General features: G+C 33.4%; 1 protein-coding gene across 1 annotated transcript in view; it reads right to left on the bottom strand.

Annotated features, from left to right (window-relative positions):
* Positions 1-7,083, bottom strand: part of LOC128990187 (dorsal root ganglia homeobox protein) — a 71,066-nt gene extending 63,983 nt beyond the window's left edge. The window contains exon 1 of the mRNA XM_054412472.1: positions 6,993-7,083. The gene's annotated coding sequence lies outside the window, so the exon portion shown is untranslated. The remainder of the gene's footprint in view (positions 1-6,992) is intronic.
* Positions 7,084-15,952: the final 8,869 nt, after the last annotated feature.

Here is a 15,952-nt window from a genome sequence, read left to right on the forward strand (position 1 = left end):
TATGAGACGGTTTCCATGGCAACCTCTTGAGCCAATCCCGCTCTGTTTACCTGCTCCACTCTATATTGACTCGCAGAGATTCGATTTATAACAGTAATTGCTCGCAAATATTTGGCCGCTGTGATCGAAACGGTTTTTACGTTATTCGATAATTCTCCGATATATTTCCATTACTGCGGCCCCCGCGGCGGTCTTGTTTACCTTTCGGGATTCGAAAAATAATTGGTTTTTCAGTCATTAAAGCTTAATTCGTTGAATAAGTTAAATATTATTAGAATAAATGTTTAAATGACATGATTGATAGTTTTTGGTGTTACACGGTAATTGGGTTTGGATAGTTTTGCTCTAATTGCGTGTTTATTTAGGTTTTTGTCTTTTTCAATTAGTGGAAATAATTATTCGTGTGATTGTGTCTGTGTGATTTATTGCGAATAAGTGTACCTAGTAATCGGTGAATTACAGGTATTTGAGGTGCGCGTTGTCAATTATTAATGCCCAAATAGCGAAAATTGTGGATCGTAACAACTCTGTTCTAATAAATAATTAATGGTCATTCCAATGAATATGTCTTGCAAACAACATCACAAATACGATGTGAGATGTGAGTTCTATTATTACTCACTACCATCAATATTGGTTAACTGAGGCAGTATTTGGTGACAATTTTTTTATTATTTTTATATAGTTTTAATTTGACCAACAAACCTAATAGGATGGAAATTTTATTATTTAGAACCTCAATAACCTTTTTAAGCTGCCTACGCCCTTAGTGTATATTTTATGATATCGTTGCAAAATGGGCGTAGCATGCTGTGGAATTATGTGCGTAGCTTTTTTACTGAAAAAGATCAAATGTTTATCGAGTCAGGACCATTAGATTAAAGCTAAAGTACAATAAATAAATGAAAATAATAAAATTTCGTTATTTTAAAACGTTTCTCTATTATGTCAGATTTTCTTAACAGTATTTTTGAACTACCCAAATAAAGTGCTAAACAGTGTGTTTAAACATTTTTTTTCAATTTATTCCTAAATTGGTAAGTTTGCTGGATATAGACTAATTGATTTTAGGCTCTCGGGTAGCCCACTGTACATTGAAGGGCCAACATTATTTCCAATATTCAAGGACAGTTCGGCCCAGTTTTAAACCAACAAAAATAAAGATTATCTCTAGATCGAACCGGTGACCCTCTGATGATTAGGAAATCACCATAGGTATAGACATATTTTCAAAAAGCCAAACGTTGTACACGATCGTCTTAAATTTCCTTGAGACGAAATAGCGTATCCTATATTGATTTTCTCAAATTATGTGAACGTCCAAATCGCGTTGTAGAATTCACCCCCTTCTGATAATACTTGACTAGTAATATCCAAAATCGCACATAATAAATTGGGTTTTTTCAAGAAGTGGACTTCCACCATTTTACGCTGGGGTGGTTAGATTAGATTATGCCGTATTATAATAACTAACACAAACGAGGTAATATTTTTACCATTTACCTTTATCTGAACACATGAAAAACAGGGGCAGGAATACACAATGACATCTATGTAAATTTTTCTTTAACTAATTACACAAGATTACCACTTTTGATTTTGTTAATGTACGTACCGTAGTTTGTCTTTTCAAATAAACCGTCCTAAAACGAACTTCTCCGTGATATGACTACTATGCTTTGAGATTGAAATGTTAAATTGTATACAAATCTTGTTTAGGGTTACATTAGGTTGATTTAGGTAAGGTTAGGTTAGGTTAGATTGATTAGGTTAGAACCAAGACCTAAAACTTTAGTTGTGTATTGTTACACGTGTTAGTTCGTGGTAGTCGAAAAACGAAAAAGGTCCAAAATCCAAAATTACGCTAAACAAATTCCACAAAAGCACGGACTCACAAGGGCGCCCTATTTCGCAATAACCAAATCGAAGGCCGGCCAGGCTGATTGAGTTAGGCTGTTGTCGATTTAATAAACTGTCCAAGTTAGCGGCAGAGGTCCAGCATGGCATATTGACCCCACTTGACCTAACATTGCGACCGAGACTGAAATAGCGCCATTGGACGACGGTAGTATTTTTACAAACATGTCGCCTCATCCGATTTGTCCGAGTTGTAACTCACTTAGCCCGAACTTCTTAGGTAACTTGGTTTGTGGATTTCTCTGTTTTCTTACCAATAATGTCACTTCTAAGTCGAGTAACGTGCCTCGAATGTTCGGTCTACCTTGTTACCGCTAACTTTGTTTCAGTTTTTGTTCTGTTTCTTAACAACATTTCTCCGAATAGATTGGTTTTAGAGTGTACATGAGTAAGTAGACTCGACTACTTATAATATTAATGTGTTGGACGTAATTTCTCACTCGCAGAAGCAGTATTAATATACATCCACTTTTATGTAGCCTAATTATAATAAAATAACTGAACTACTAACTAAGTATATGTTTCAAGATGTATATGCTCTATGCTGGGCAACTAAATTGATTAAATGAAATACTAAAGAAGCGTAGTGTAAATTTTTCTTTATTAAGTTTAACGGTCATACCAAGAAAACTTCTATTTTTGTGTATATTAGTTTATATCACTGATTAAATAAAAACGATGTTCACGTCGTTTCGGGATCCGGCATCTGCTCCGTCTTCAGGTAGACAGTAACTAAAATTACGATAAGATTACAAGCCGAGCAACGCCTTCAAAACTATATATCAAACCAAGCATTCATTAATTACACAATCAGAAACTATTAATTTCACATAGTGATGGACTGTGTCCGCAATATTCCTTATAAACTCCATACGTCCGCAAAAGAATGTTTAAAACGCGCTTGGACTTTATACCTGTTTTTAATAAGGATTTAAAAACTACCTATTGCAATGCGTAGACGTTTAAATTGTCAATTTCAGTGTTAGTCAATCATTGACTTGAGTAGTTATACAAATTGTTTTACTGTGAAGAAATTTGTACACGAATGAGTTTTAATTTATTTTGTATACATCATCGTCATGTTCTGAGGGGGGAAAAACGTAGGTAATGGTTTTTACTGTCCACATCCGTTTTTACCATAAATTGCTTCAAAACCAACACCAAAGTAATGCAACGAGATGGTCCGGAATTTTTAGAATTAAAAATCATCAAAGCAGTTTATTTCCACTACAAAATAATTTCCAAACAAATTGACTAAAGGTGTATGTATACTAGGTTGTTGTATACTGTATAGTGTAGCGACGCATTGTTGTTGGATACCGGACGTATGTGTTTAGCCGTGCAGTAGAGCAGCGGAGCCCCTACCAGCAACGATACGAGCTTAATTGTCCTTGATTAAATCTTCTACACTTATTAACTCGATGATTAGACTATTACTAGCAAGCCTGTGAGTTGAGTCTAGTGGTAGTTAGAAACAATCCAATCTAGGGGGACATTGTCTAAGAGAAATCGGGGACGGAAAAAAATATTTTGGGTCTAAATTTGTATTTAATGTAGGCCAATACGTAAGAGACCGCAGGAAGAGATAAGTTTCAGGAAGAGTAACCAAAAAGTTGCTATTTTTTTATCAATATACCAATCGCACCGAACACCCTAAATGAAGACTCTAAAAACTTAAAACTCTATACAGTAAGTATCTACAAAAACACGCTGAACTCACCCGAATTTCACTCGATTGGCCAATAAGAACACAATGGTGGAACGTCAAGATTGTGATGTGTTTTCGTTAAAGTACTTTTATTTGTCTACTTCAAATTATAATTTTATTACTGTTATGCTTAAGTTAATTTAACTACATTAATCAAATACAGTAGATAGGACAACGGTAAATGATAAATTAAATTAAGTTTATTCATAACCCTTCCTCCAAACTTACATCTTTAAGCCTAATTAGCTATTGATAAATTTCTTATTATTTTGTTCCAACGCCATTTTGGTCTGATTAATCAGACCAAAATCAGGGGTATCCTTTTTACATGTGTACCTTTTTATTTCAACTGTGGAACTATTTTTTACTTTAGAGCATGTTTAATTTGTATGGCATATTGATTCAAAAATTGCAACCTCTTCATGCGACACCCTGTATATAGTACAGTATCACCGTCGTAGAAAATATTAGAACTTAGTGAATTTCCCATCTTCATATTAAATTTTACTTCCAAACAGGATCTAACTCTGTAAATGGAAATATACACTTATATTTACGCCCAAACAACTTATTATGCCGATGAATTATTTATTATATGCATTCAAAAAATTTACACTTATTGCATGAATTACTCATAATGTAAACTGGATTTTAAAACACGCTTATTCATTCGCTTATATTACAGTATCAATGTTTCGAATCTAGTATCATCCATATGCTCAGTTCACATACAATCTTTTTCAAGATGGATTAAATTCCCCTTGTTTGTATTTTTATGATAATTCCAGTTAATTACAAGAATTTTCTTGTACTATGCTCAAGCTTGTCATGTTTACTTATTTAATTCGAATTGCATGTAGCTTTAAATAGAAAATTGTATTTAGCTTCAAGGCCTGAAAACTTGATGACTGTTGCTATCTGCTTGGACTTAAATTTTGTGGCCTAATTTGACGAGACCTATTGTAAACAATGTATTTTCTCAGTGGTCAATACATTTCTTATTCTTATTAATGTTGTTGTATTCGCTCTGGTAAAATATCTGCCGTTAGTAGAGAAAAATTGAATTCGAACGTATGCTGCTACGATGAATTCAGTAAAAAGTAGTTTTGTTAGAATTTGTCAACATGTACGAACAAAGCTATATCGATAAACAAACAATAAACAACAATTAATTTACTCTGATATTGAATATAGGGTACATCGTTAAGCATTTGTTCAACTGAACTTAATTTAAAGAATACAAACACAAATTTATTTCATCTTGTGTATTTTAAAACTGACAATAAAAAGTAAAAACATTATTTACAATATTTTCAATCCATATTTTAAAACTTATTCATTTAGATATACACGTTTTTGTGATAAAATTCTCAAAATCCCAATAAGTATCTTTCAAGCCATTTTAAAGATAAATCCCTAATTTTCTCATCATCAAAGTATTTTACTATGTAGGGTGAACCCAAAACAACTTGTTTAAATTCATCAACTGACTGGTTTAGTGTTTTGGTTTAATTGTATTATTGCTGTACATACACCATGTTGTATTGTGTACCCGTTGTACAACAAACATCTTCTTTACTAATTTTATCATAGAAAATCGCTGCAGCTCAGTAATAATGCTGTTGGTATAAATACAATTAATCTTTATAAACAAAGACGTACAGTACTCCCATGCTAGTTGACGCACTCGATGACGCAAACAGCTGTTTAATTTAGTATTAAGTCGTTATTACACTAACGTAATTTCAACACATGATTACCGTAATCAGTTAGCGTTTCGACTGCACAACTTGTTGAATCATATTTCAACGATTATTATTCGTTAACTAGCTAATTTGATAATTTACCGACGATAATAATTTCTGTCTGGCGTCATTGCATTGGGAATGACGCACATTTAGAAATTAGGGCACATCTTTCTCTGTGTTTAGGTCCATGTTTGTGTTAACAAATAGATTGACGAGTGTACAATAATATTATTTAATTATAATTAATATTAATTATTAAAGTTAATATTGTTTTAATTATTTGTAACACAACACAGATTTTTATGGGGGTTTAAAAATACTACTTTCTTTACTTTGTATTTCTATCTGTTGTTTATTAACATCTGTAGTTGTCTTTTATACTTTTATACTCCGCACGCCACGCGCCGCTGCGGCCTTGTAAGTACATTGCGTTGATATGGGAGCTTTTACAGCCTGCGACGGCCAGCCGCAAGCAGCTGCGGCTGGCTAGACGGTTCACCTAGGAGCCGCAGAAACGTGCGGCTTCTAGGTATATTAGTATTGCGCTATAATATAGGAGCTTTTATACATTTAAATAGTACCCATTGAGTTTCTTCAATAAAATATTTAATAAGTGTTACAAATACAAACATCGTAAAATATTTCCATCCATTTTCTTAACTATGATTATTGAATGATTACGCGCATGCCTTAACACTACACTCTGAGTCCAAGAATTTGGACCTGATATTGTAGAAATATCTTCGAGTAACACGATAAAGTGTTAGTTGGTCAAAATGTTATAGTTTTGGTATTTGACAATGATCGTAATTTACCAATTATTTGTTAAAGTTTCAAGTTTTATTGACTATCTTGCAAATATTACCTTTAAAGTCCGTTACTAAAGAAGATATTAAATTACAATAAAAATTTAAGTGCATTAAAAATTCAAGAATTTAAGTGCACAAACAGAAAAAAATCATTTTAGATTTCAAAATAATTTATTGTTCCAAACATTGCAATAAGCAATAATATTCAGCTTTTTATGTAAACCCCCAATTAGTCTAATGTTATAACATTTAGCCAAAGTAAAAACAAATAGATAAAACTTTATAAATGTTGGATGAGTTTATTAACCACACAACAAACTTATTGTCAATTAATAGTAAACAAACTGTCTTGGCATCTTTCTGGACGCCAAAAGCATTAATTCATAGTAAACAAACATTAAATTATTTGATTCTGACTGTGTTTCAATCGCATAATATCGAAAAAAGAAAACACAATAAATTGCAAAATCTGCGAATCCTAGTACAATCCGAATAACATACAAAATTGATAATTGTGTATTATTTAACTGTAGATTAGATTAACTGTATTATTATTAAAATCTTAGTTTTTTTAAGTCATCAAAATAAAACAACCAATCGAATTTTCAAAAATTGTAGAATTTCCACAACCGCTTACTTTGAACACCGAGAAATCCCCTAGAAAGTTAGTTGTGACAACCTTATGAAATCTTATTTACATTTCCAACACCGCTTACTTTGATACCGAAAAATTTTTAAGGAGCAAAAATCATAGACTACCCTACACTACAAAAAATTAGAGCTTTTAAAATGAAATAAAAAACCGCTTACTTTGGCAACTGGGAAATCCTCTTGAGCGACAACGACCACGTCACGGTACGAGCGGCACAATCGCTTATCAGCTGACGAGCGGGAAGCGGACGGTACGCGACTGACAACGTTCGACCGCGGGCCGGCGCGAGGAGGGCAACGCGCGTGCGCGAGGGCGGGGCTTACCAATGGGCGCTCACGTGGTGGGCGTGGCCTCCCCTCCACCACCGCTAAGTGGTTTGCTTCTTGTAAAGTAATTTTCTTTCGACGATTTGTCCCGGCATGTGATACCGTTTAAATAGGCCATTAGAAATGAAATCTTCCTGCGATCTTTATTGTGTTGGTGTTTGCTTACTTGGCCATAATTATCGATACTGCCGAGTCTGACGGTGGTTCTGGTGCTTGGTTTGATATATTGTTGGGGCAAATGGAATACGTTCTTTACGTGTTTCAACGTAATGGTGTACGTCTTGAGTTGATTCTAGACTTATTCTGAGTACTAATATTATCAGTCAGAAAGTTTGGATGTACATATGGATGTTTGTGACAAGTAGCTTAAACGCGAAAAATACTAAACCGACAGGGTTGAAATTTGGTATGATAGCTCACATTCCCGATTAACATATAGACATATTCTTATCTCAAAAATAGTTTTGGGCTCCGCCCCAGTGGCTCCGTAGTTTTCCATGTTAACCTTATGAGTATTTATTTATTTATTTGTATACAAAGAAATAAAATATTCATAATAATAATAATAAATAATATTCATAATAAGTATTCATATTTAAAGAAATTAAAGAATTTAGTCGGCGGTTTCAACTGCACAAGTTGGTTCTATGACATTAAATAGCATTAAAAAGTTAATGGGTTTACAAGTTACAAACAGGGTGCAGCACTATTATTGTTTGCGTTTATGGCAACCAACTATTAACAAAAAGGCCGTGCTACAAAATGAGAACTTTACTTTTTTCTATGGTTTAGGTGCAGTAGTACCATTATGGCTATGGTAGGTGTGCTATACTATAGCATAGGCCTACCGAATAAATTAAAAGGACCACATTTTCTTAAACCGTGTCCTCTCCCAAGCTAAGCTTTCCAATCATATGCTACACCATTGAGCCTTATGTCTGCTTATGTACGCTTTAGTGGTTTGAAGACTACAAAGCATGGTGTCTTTAACATTAAAAACATAGAAAGTCGGTTTGCATTAAGCAAAAGTTGTATTTTTGTTTCAGCTTGAACAGTAAAAACAGTAAAAAGATCCCTGTTTTCTGGTATTCAAACCACTAAAACAAAAAAAAAAATATTTAAACCTCAATAGTGTAGCATATGGTTGGAAAACTTATAAAATGGCACAGTTTTTAACATATTCCGACACTTTCTTGTGTACAGGGTGTGAAAATGCAATAGACCATTGCTTTTTAAAATTTTATCAAACATCTTAATTTTTATCTTTGAATCTATTTACAATGGAGTTTTTACAACTGATCCTCCGTCATTTTCTATTATTCTTGTTCAAAATTTAATGTAGAACACGAAAATGACATTATACTGTATACTCAAATCCATATACAGGTAATTGAGTAATCGCTGCATTAAGTTTAAAAGCATGGTTTTTTTAAAAAAAACATACAATATTTTTTTGGGAAGCTAATTTTTAGACTTGGAACATTTTATATGCATCATCACACTTCATTTACTTTGTACTTACACCAAAAAAATTTTGTCACCCTGTATAAGGTGTTGGATAGGCTATCTGAGGTGTTGATTGCTGTGAGTGTTTCTCGGTGCAAAACCACCAAACATTACACCTTATCTGCGTGTTCTAAAAGAATATAGCTGTGTTAACTTCTCAACCAATAATAACCAAGTATTAACATCATTAAGAGCCAACCTAAGGAGTAATCTATCGGTAATACCTAAGCAAACAGACTGCCTAATTGCAGCTAAGGAGGCTAAGGAGAGAGAGTTAAGGTAAGCAAATCTCCGTAATCTCCCGTTAGCTGATCACTCCGGGATTGCTTGTGGCTAACATTGTAATTAAATGAGGATTAGAAAAGACGAGGAGGGTTGAGAAACCGCACAACACCAACTTTGTCATAAGAAACTCGCGATTGTATTTAATAATTCAAACAGATTACGTTTTGATTTTGAATAAAACATGTGGAACTGTTTAAACCTGGAATTATAGTTTTTCATGAATGGTCCTATATATAGCTAAATAACCAGCGCTAATTAACGAAGAAAACTGATCTGGTTAGTGACATTTCATAGGTGGGTATTTATGTATTCACATGTATTTATCACTAATTTTTACATTAAAAAGTTATAATATAAAAACCCCGTAAAAACACTACCTTTGTCGCGAAGAACCATTCGTGTTTGTGGTCAATAATAAATCTGATCACGTATTTTATTTATCGTACACGATTACAACTGTTGAAATGTAGGCTTCTGTAGGGGACATTCATTTACCTTCTAAAATGCAGAATACTTCGTAAGAACCTAGTATCACTGACTATACACAGAATAGACATCACATGTAATGTAAAAGTTTGAAAAAAAAAAAAAAAAACGTGGTGCAAACTGTTGAGATGGCTTACTAAAGACAATATTCTGTGTTAAGTGATAAATAAATCAGCTGTTTGTTATGCTACAGCATTCAGTGTATAGTCAATCGTAGTGGAGTATTAAAAAGTCAGTATGAACTACAGAATGTTTTTGCAGTCAGGTGACGCATGCCTATCCTGCGTCTTACACGTAAAAACATGAAACAGAACTTGCACATTACTTAAAACATAAAACATACTCTACACACATAAAACACATAACACACATAAAACATAATACAGTACTTGTACTTATCACCCTAGTCTCAGTGTGCTAGGTGTCTTGTCGAGTTTAATACTACCAAGTAACAACGATATCGAATCCCACGCTTGTATGACCATTTTTAAAGTAGACTTTTCATAAAAATATTAAAAGTCAAAATACACTGAAATACAGCATGGCCGGATTTGTGTGTAAAGATCCAGCGATGATCATATCTCAGTGCGCCTGCATTGAACGGCGGCAACATGAATGATGTAGTCTACCCATATTGCCTATGCCGAGCCGTACGTAAACCAATAGAAGTTTTCAGAAAAAAAAAACAATTTAGAGGAAACCGGAGTAGTAAGAAATACCCCCGCCACAGCGAACCTGCAGATTAAGCTAATTTTCATTTGCCTGGCTGGATTTCTACAAAAAATGTCAGATTTATTTCCTATATAAATAACATTAATTTCAAATTTAGGTTTGCTGCTACAGGGAGTGTATTGAGGTGTGTTTTCTTTATTGAAATGTTGATAGCTTAGTTTGAAATAAATAAAATGGCAAAGTTTGAATAATATGTATCCTTAAACAAGCAAACTACAACAGTTTATTTATTCTCCATAAGAATATCATGGAAATTTTAAATTTAATTTTTTTTATAATCTCCGTAACCGTTAGGCATACAACAAGGCTCCAATATACAACATTATTTTTTTTTTAAGCCCTACTAAATGGATTCAAAGAGAATTGTGAAATTTTGTGTTTTTAGGTAAAAAAAATTGGAAAACCCGATTTTTACCCGATAAAACCCCCCATAAACCCCTGTTTTCATTGTCCGATCATGCTGGTTCGCGAATTCGTTCGAATAAACATTGGTTTACACGTTTGTACCACATTTCATCATGGCCTCTCTGGGGACCTCAAAACGAAAAAGTAAATCGGTCCCGGGTCTAGGTCTTGCCATGAGACACGGTAATAGCTTATTCCCTATATGGGAAATTCGCTAAAAAGGTGAAACGAGTACTACTAATTGGTATCTCTAAATCTAATAGGAGTACAAGAGTTTTAACAAAACTTGCGATAAGTGGTCCGTATGGCGAATCTGAACAATCAATTTGGATGCTCTATGATTTTTTAAATAAGTAAAAAAAAATATTCTCTTATCGTCCCACTGACTTCTCCTATTACCCCAAGTGGGTTATTTAGAGATGAGGCTGTAATTTTCTTATTTGAAAGTGTTCTGAAGTTGCTGGGATATTCAGAGAAACCTTATATTGAGACAAGCAAGCTTAGGGGAAAAATCATTAAAAAAAATTAAAAACAAATTAAAATTTATTTTAAGCAATCCAAAGTTGTGCGGAAAAGTACACAAATGAGGAATTACTGAGTGGTAAATAAGCTAGAGCACCACGTTTTTTTCTATCTTAGGGCATGGATGAAAAATAGACAGGTTTTTGTCCCCCCCTCCGACATTCCTTTTCTCTAAAAATATCTTTCTTTCAACAGAAGAATCGTGAAAATCTGTCAAGTGTTTGATTCAGAATCTGTGAATAAAAACTTGCTATGTTTTAACATAAAATTAGGACGAATTAAAATACAAAACAGACCTAGTCTATCTTTCTTTCAACAGAATCGTGAAAATCTGTCAAGTGTTTGATTCAGAATCTGCGAATAAAAACTTCCTGTGTTTTAACATAAAATTAGGACGAATTAAAATACAAAACAGACCACGTCGAATGAAGTACTTAGCTTGGAAGTTCAGTCAACGTCAAAGTATTACAATATACACTAGGTTTGCACCTATAAAAGTGTTAACATTGATTTTTTTCAATCGTGAAGAAATTGTCAAAACAGTGTCAAAAGTTCGATACAATGTGAGTAGGCAGTAGAAAACTAATTATAAAGTTGTTGAGAGCAGACAGCCGTAGTAATCATTAAGCAGATTCCGTTTAAACAACTGATTATTTCTGCGCCATCTCCAACTCCTTAACTCGACTGTCTTTGTTTGATGACTTTTACTTGTCAATCTTGAAAATAATTAACTTCTCAACTCCTCCGCTGTCCATAAATAGACGGTAGAAAACACAATAGACTGAGCACTTCAATATCTATGCTAATGGAGGCTTTGATGTCATTAGACAACTTGTTATGTGAGAGGTATTTTATTGATTTTCCAATTAAGAATTCAACTGACAAATTTTCATCGTTTATAGAACTTAAAAGTGTTGTATTTATGTTTGCTTTTTAAGGTTATACTATTTGCTAAGCGGTTGTTAACTGACGTACCTGATCCGCAGCTTTGGTTGGTGTAGAAACGCCAACAGTGAAATCAGCTTATTTAGCGTGTGGGAATATATCATTCCCTCTCTAGAGCGGCAATGAGTTATTTTGCGTACTATTTACAGGAATGGCAATGTGCTCATTTCCAGGCAGTGGTAGGAAAATTGTATTTACCTTAGCATACACTTCTACTTGTTTTATTTCATGATTTTTGGTTGACATTTCAAATATTTACGGAAATGAGCTGTTCAGGATCAGGAGCCAGGCAAGGGACAATGTCACTAAATTAAACAATCATCTATCCCAAAACAATAAATCAATCCATGAAAACTCCTTGATGACCATCAGTATTGAAAGCTCTTAGTAAAAGCTTAGTTTATAAGTTTCCCCTATCCAGAAGGGTCGAAAAGAAGTTATAAAAGCACCGCTAGGGTCGCCCTGTACACAATTGCCAACACCACCCCTGAATACTGTATTGATATTGATATTGCTTTCTGATTGATATCGGGGATAAACCGATATCTTTCCAACTTTTCCAATAAATATCACATAGGATTGTGAACTGTTCCTACTTGTTCGGCTAAGTTACGATGATGTATTGGATATTGAAGGTTTCTCTTGACAATTTGTCCCACAAATAGTGTGAGTGATATTGGGTTTGCTATGTATTGGAGGTAAAATGAATTTGCCGAAATATTTTTTATCTGGGAGCGAGCGAGGTACCACTACAAGACGATTGCAATTTGATGGATTTGATTCAGTTGAATTAGGTTTTAGGACAAACGCACTTGTAAGTTAGGTTTCAGACCAAACTTGCCCTTTTGTAATATTTAAAAATGTTTGTTGAGATATTAATTTTTATTTTTGCAGAACGTTCGAAATACTTTTTTTCTCAAAGCAGAAAAGGCTTGGTCGAGGTTTGGATCTATTAAAGTCATTCGGTTTTATTGGAAGGTTCCAATAATCATAGGCAATAAATTTATTAAAACTCTAGCATCAAAAGTTTTAAACAAAAACCATCCCCTTGTCGTCTATTCAAATATCAACAAAACTCCTTGAAATCCCTTGAAAACCCCCCTTAAATTAGAAAATGTATCATATTTCTTCTAATTAAAAAAAAAAAAAAAAACAAGAAATCCAAACCCCACAACTTGAAAAGTAAAATTCGCCGATAATCAGAATATAGGTTGAATTAGCTACTGGGGAACGAATGTGAGGCTTTCAGAGATGATAAAAAGAACTAAAATCTTTCCCGCTCGAAATTCTTTTGAATAATCCAAAACATATTTTACAGAGAAATCGAGGCATTTCGTTCAGTCTGAAAAGTAAAATCTGCCAATAATCGTAAAAAGGGTTGAATTAAGCATGTAAAATGAATGCGAGGCTTTAGGGAATGATAATAAAAGGAACGGTGTGTGATCGTTCATCAGTATTGATAAATGTTGATTTTGAGGAGGGCTCAAGCCGCTGTTGAGGGGCTGTGGGCTTCACTTATACATGCAAACCCCCTACAAATGTGTATCCACTTTGAATACTTGGAGTAAAACTTTATTCTTTTTCCTCTTTCTCATAACTTTAGAATGAGTTATTGTTTAAGAACTGTAGACAATGCGTTGGCTAGTATTTGGAACTTAAGACGTTTAAGATGCTCTTGAATAGTATATATTGTCTAAAGTTTGTTCAAACTTCACAAAACCAAACTAAGAAAGTAAAAATGTAGGGGCTCTTCCTTCATTGAAACCATTTAATAATGTTATTAGAGGAACTTTAATGCTTTAATGTGTTATTTTTTGCTGTGTATGGTATTTCACAACTACGAATTGATTTCCATCCGTTACCAATATTACATACAATTAAGATTTATTTTGATTTTAGACACCCCTTTGTTAAACAATTAAATACTTTTAAGGAGACGAATACAAAATACAGTATATTGCAAAGTTTAATCCAACATGTGGTGTTTTGGATCGAAGTATTAAATGGTTGAAGTCCAAGGGTAAATTATCTATTAATTAATAATATGAACGTTTTTGCTATGAAATGATTTAGAGAGCGTTATGTATTGCGGGAACTTATATAATTTATATGTCTATTATTGTGTTTAGACCCTTCATATAAAATATACTTAACGATTCATCTTATTTGTTTTATATTTCATAAAACATATTCTGAGAACCTTCTGAAATATTGAGTGATTTTTCAATTTAGAAAAAAGCATTTTACAATATATTATTAAGAAACTAGGTTTTCTAATCTGTAAGTCAAGTCTAAATACATAAATAGCATACATATTTCGACTTTAGACGTACCGGTAGCTATACCTCTTGTATCAGTAACTACTCTAAATGTCCTGGTATAAAATTACCTTTGTTACCTTTGCTAATATAGCAATTTAAACAACGTCAGGATTTAGCTAAGGAAATATTTTCTAATTATTAAAAACACATTACAGACATGCGTATTAATTATCATTGGACAAATTATTGTGTATTGATGTGTCAACATACCCCTCCTACCCCGACTGCGTATTTGACATGCCTACATATCGACTAGTTTTACAGTTTAACCGGATATCATCTTTTAGATATTACTAAGCAAATTTACCCTGCCATACAACTCTTTTTAAACCCTCCGATACATAATTCGCCGGAATAATCTACGGGACGAACTCGCATCAAGAGCTCGAAATCAAAGGGAAAGAAAGCGTAATGGGTCTAATGAACCGAAATAAGTAAAACTCGATTACGCCGGTTGGCGAAGAGTGGCGTACTTTGATAAAAAGTACGCGAATAATGAACTTTGCGATGTTGATTATGATCTGCCATCGTCGCAAACTCGATTATAGGCCCCTTGAAATAATCGCGGGATCATAACGGGTCTTATAAGTTAGTTACGTCCCTGTCTGTATCATCGCTAAACAGATGGAAAAATATGCAGATACGAGTAACTCGTTTGATAAATGTAGGATAAAAGTCATAGAATGTTGGTGTCGACGATTCTTTTTTAAGATATTACATTTTTTAGTTAAAATGTTTCGGTTGAGAGTAATATTTGTAGAATTTGTTAACAATATCATATTGTACTCTGTAGAGCATGTATTTGTTTTATAAATCCATCTAAACCAATTTTCAAGTGTTTATACATTTATTAGCGAGAAATTAATTGTTAGTTCTAGAATAATAACTAAAAAAAATTATTTTTAGATTTTAAGAATTTTCTATACTGACCACACAACTTGATAATGTGGTCAGTTATATTTCCAATGATAAGATTGTTTTTTGTAATTTTTAATGAAAAAAAAAATCATTTATCATTTATTCATATCCATTTCATATTTAAGTATTATTGGATTTAACGAGTATTTAGGTTTACTGCTACAGGGGAAGGTTAAAGTGTTTTTGTCCAAATTTTAATAGTATAGGATGAAATAAATAAATTTGCCAAATTTAATCAACATACTTCCGTAACAAAGCAAACCACAAAAGTTTTCTTTTTCTCCATATGAATAATATGGGAATCTTAAATGTACAATTTATTGACATTTTCTCTGCAGCCTTTTATTTTACAACAACATTTAAATATACAAAATTATTGGTTTTCAAGCTCTACACGATGGTTGCATTAAAAATTGGATATTCCCATGCTTTAAGGGTAAAAATTTGAACTCATTCATGTTTATCCCACCCTACTCATTCCAAATTAAATGGAAATCGGACCCGCATCAAAATGAAAAAGAAAATCGTTCCCGGGCCCAGATCTTACCACCTACGTCTATAGCAGCTATCCTATAGGAAAATTCGCTAAAATTATGTAGACCGAACTTGTTTAATTTACCTAGTAGTTAACACACAGTAAAACACAGCGTGAAGTGTTCTAGGGAATTATAC

This window comes from Macrosteles quadrilineatus, unplaced genomic scaffold (assembly GCF_028750875.1).
Source record: "Macrosteles quadrilineatus isolate MER2022 unplaced genomic scaffold, UCM_ALF_1.0 Scaffold_3__2_contigs__length_128488019, whole genome shotgun sequence".
NCBI classification, from domain to species: Eukaryota; Metazoa; Arthropoda; class Insecta; order Hemiptera; family Cicadellidae; genus Macrosteles; species Macrosteles quadrilineatus.